Here is a 4796-nt window from a genome sequence, read left to right as displayed (position 1 = left end):
ACAGTATACCAATGTAGGTCTAAGATAGATAAATTCTTTATGTCTTTAAAATGTTCAAGCATACCCATGCTAGTAATTCTACCGAATTGGTTGGATTCTGGTCTGATTGTGCCATCAGTTAGCGTACAACGTGCCCATTTTTCCTACAATGTCAATGTAATATTTTTGTATTGAGAAATTGAAATTCTTTTATCAGAAGGAAACAGTATACGAGCTGTTTCAAAATCAGGCGTCCTTGGGGCTGGATATGGATGACGTACAAATACACCCTATGGTCAACGTCTCTGCCTCTGCTGCCACTCTGTTGGCCCAAACTATGTTAAAGACGAGCTCTATGTCCTATTTATCTGTGGCAAATATTCTGAAATAAGAAAGAAGTGTTTCACAACCTACCAGACCCACCCTCCAACAATTGAAACCTTTGTGCGTTTAATCACCTGCAACAACATAAATTATCTAAACACATATAAGTTCATTCCTCTCTGCTGTATTAAACTAAGAAGTAAACCCACCATTACAATCTATCTATCTATCTATCTATCTAAAATGTTTGTCAGTGTACCAAACTCTGCATACAAACGTATGGTTTATGTTTGGTTGTCATTTGATGACATGATTTTGTACCTTAAAAAAGGTGAATAGAAAAAAATTAAAGGGTTCAAGCATACCCATGCTAGTGACAACGAAAATCCACACATTCATAAAAAATGATCTCCGTATTTTGAAACATGATGTACGTATATTTATTAATTTTTCTTCCAAACTCACATTAGATTGCCACTCTTAAACCTGTTCTGTTCTCTCCGTCCTTCCTCTCTCCCTTCCCTTTCATACCACCGTGATATTGCTGAAATATATCAAAAAGCGGCCTAAAACAATACTCAATCACTCACACATTCTTTCATACCAGCTGAGCGTCGGTCTATGCATTTGATCGTATTGTCATTCCATTTCAAAATGTGGTACATCTCTGACAATACAATACAATCTCGTATCAACGTCAAAGCCTGGTGCATGTCTACAAGTGCGAATACGCTCTTAAGGGAAAACTTTGAATAAATTTAATATAATAAATAATAAATTAAATACACTGATAATGTAATAAATAATGAATGTATATACACTGATCATATTATTATAACGTAAAAACTATAACTATTGATTTTTTTCTGAACAGTTCAAATATTTTTAATCGTGTCACCGACGACCCAGGAATTACTCACTCTTGCGTAGGTCATCGAAATAGCTTGATCTTGTACAAACAACGTTAACCGAAACATGATCTCTTTAAGGTAGAGTGGTTTTCCCCGTGTCAAAATATGTCGTAATATCAGTTATTATTATGGCTCAAACAGGATGTCTTTGTTTGCCTAGATCCTTATACTGTCAAAATCCGCCGTGAAGAGTTGCCTCGCAGTAATAAACAATAATGTAGAATATTTATAACGCGCATTTCAGTCGTCATATCCTGCTCAAAACGCACAAACATAATCTTATTATAACCCCGGATAACCCAAGCTGTCGCCTGACTTATCCCACCGGGTACCCATTTTCTGCTGGTGAACAAGGGCAATTTTGAAAGATAGAATTTGTTGATCCTGAGTTACAAATACAATAACTGCCCTGTTCATAACGTTTTGTTTTTTCGCTATACCTATATGCTCGCTTGTGAAATCATGATGATCAAAGATTTAGAACATTATACCTCAGCATATGTGTAATCATAAAAATATGTCAAGAAATCATACCGGAAAAACTGTCACGACTTTATTACAATATAACACGAAAAAGCGTGAAAATACAAAAAAGGAAATACTAATCTTATGAAAATGTGTGTATGTAATTAATTCATAAAGGTAAGGAATATCAGAAATACCCGTAATCAGACATCCAGTTTTCAGACATTTCAGTAATAAGACGCCCATTTAACATGCATACCAGTAGCCAGATACCCAGAGGCCAGACGTTCCAGTGGTCAGACACAACGACATGAAGACACGCATGAAGACATAACTTTAGTCAGACACCGTGTTGTCAGAAAAGTCATAAGTTAGATCAGACATACCAGTCGTCAGACACTCAATTCAGTCAGTTGTCGGGCATGCAACACGTTTGCTTAGCTAAAGAAGATAAGCGTGGCTACTTTATTGTGTCGCGATCTTACTCTTGAACTTTGTTCATCAATTTTTGCGGGCTGTGCATTTGAATGTTGTAGTTATAAAAATGATTTAACTTACAAGGTTGTCGTGCTGTAGTTTGTAGCAGCAATGCAGCAATGCTCAAACTGGGCACATGGTAAGCATAGTTCTTTGCCATGTGGAAAGTGGGGCAATGGAACATGGTGAGAGTGGATTGGACATACCTGAACTACGACTGACTGACTGAGTTTGGTTTTACGCCGCTTTTAGTAATATTCCAGCAACATCACGGCGGGGGACACCAGAAATTGGCTTCACACATTGTACCCATGTGGGGATTCGAACCCGGGTCTTCGGCGTGACGAGCCAACGCTTTAACCATTAGGCTACCCCACTGCCCCACCTGAACTACGAACGTGAATGGAACACATGGTACGTTTGTATTGAGCACATGGTACGTTTGTACTAGCGATATAGTACGTTTGTATTAGGCACTTTAGCGACTGTATAGGGCACGTCGTGTTTGTACGTATACAGGCCCCATGTCCGTTTCAAATGTTCCCAGTTTTTATTGTATACGTAGCGTTCTATTTGTACTCTGCTTCTTCACTGATGTTTAACATTATAATTATTGATATAACATCAGTAAATTATCTAGACTTGATCAATAACCGCTTTTTCCGTTGTGTAAAAGCGTTACATTAAACATGGTATGTTAAGCAATGATGGTGCGCGGCTAATTATTCTCTCAGAGACATTATGATGTGCCAAAAAATAGATACAATGTCAAGCTTGTTGGTTTTTATAGCCCATATGCCCATATGTCTGTTTACAAGCACTCCTTCTCAAGGACGTCCCTAAATGGGCTAGTCATCATCATGAGTAACAGGTGTATACTCCTTTAATTAATATAAGATGATAAAATAGCAACGAACTTTGCAAAATGCAGCTCTTTTCGTTGTATTATACAACATTATCCATTCCAGCATGAAAATGGTATCATACATTGTAATAACAGTTGTTGAACATATTTGCTACGTAAAACATACATATTGGCAAACACATGAAATACTGGCATTGTCCCATAGAGCAGTAATAACATACGGCGGCATTCCAGTGGTGTCGTTTGATGGAACCACGAATACCGAGAACGTCATTGGTGTTCAAACGTCGGGGTAAGGTTGTCATTAAGGTTGCCATTAATACGTGGAATGTCTCTGTAGACGAAGGCAACCATCTCATTATCTCTGTGTCCCTGCATTGCTCTTGTCGCCGTTACATACGTATTGAGTCAATAAATATAAATAATGTCTTCGCTCCAGACACTGTTACAACGGTGTGTTTACATTAGGATCTAACTTGCAGACATGACACACGGCAAGCAGGTACCATGTACCTGTGCTTTGGATGTCACTCAAAAGCGGCGTCGATCATGGCCTTTTAAGCTAAGCTGAAACTTAAAACGGCGAGATTATTCCTCACTCCATGAGGTGCCTATTCTTGTCAGAATAGAAATAAAATATAATTATATCTGCATCTAACTGAAGAGACTCATGCAATTTAGCGATACGAAGCCGCTGGTATTGGCTGTGCTGAAGCTGCTTCGAGTGCTCGTGGCGGAGAGGAAACCTAGACGTTACGTCTATTTTCCCATACAAAGCTAACTGTACACTATATACTTTAAATGCACCGTAGACGGGGTACAACTCACTCACTCGCTGTAATTTGGCCGAGTGTTTAACTAAACGGAAGTGGATCATAAAACACTTGGCTTATGAACGGTAGTTGAGTGAATTGAGTGCACAGTTGACCCCTACTTAATGTCAACCTGAAACCTGCATCATTTCTTTAAACACCCCCCCCTTTCAAGTTGACGTGCTGTTACATATATATCAAACCCACAATAAATCAAACTCGTTGATCGGAGGATACAAGTTTGATTCGTATAAAGTGTTCAGTGTTTTGAACGTTACTTGAATGTTTAGTAGTGTCTTCGTTTTTCTATGCTTACCCGTTAAGCTTCGGAAATTTAAAATGTATCACTTCAATTGTTTATTTTACCGATTGCTGGATAATAATACGTAAGTAATACCAAATTAATGAAAATAAAGTTATGACAAATAATATACATTGAGTAAAAAGTATGTTTTGCAGATAATATTTGTAAAATTAACAGCCAGACCACAATTCCTTACGTTATTATCACATAAGACCAAACTAGGTGCAAGATGGTGTTCATTACTCTTTTGATGGAATGTTGCTTAAAGCGGGGTAAATCCATGCCCATATTTTAGTAACAACACAATACCAGTTAACTAAAAGCAAAAGTTTTATTGTAAAGAAAGTATAAAGAATATACATATACATCTCAACAAGAATAAAATACATCTCAAAATCTGAGCATATCTGTGGAATAATACTGACAGGTCGTATCATCTATACAAATGATATAGAAATTGGAGTTTGTTTTCAATTCTGTTCACATAGCAAATGACTAGATGAGGTATTGCTCCAAGAGAAAATGCACATTGGTATAAATGCCGTTGACGTATAGTATTAATGCGAGTCATTATTTACAAGCGACGTCTGTTGACGGAAGCACTCTTGTTCCTGCGGGTGTGAGAGAACCCTTTCATCTTGAAATTGTTCGAACTAAAC

This window comes from Haliotis rubra, unplaced genomic scaffold, assembly GCF_003918875.1.
Source record: "Haliotis rubra isolate DU_JTF1 unplaced genomic scaffold, ASM391887v1 Scf17, whole genome shotgun sequence".
In the NCBI taxonomy this organism is placed as follows: Eukaryota; Metazoa; Mollusca; class Gastropoda; order Lepetellida; family Haliotidae; genus Haliotis; species Haliotis rubra.
Note: the sequence above shows the minus strand (reverse complement) of the source record.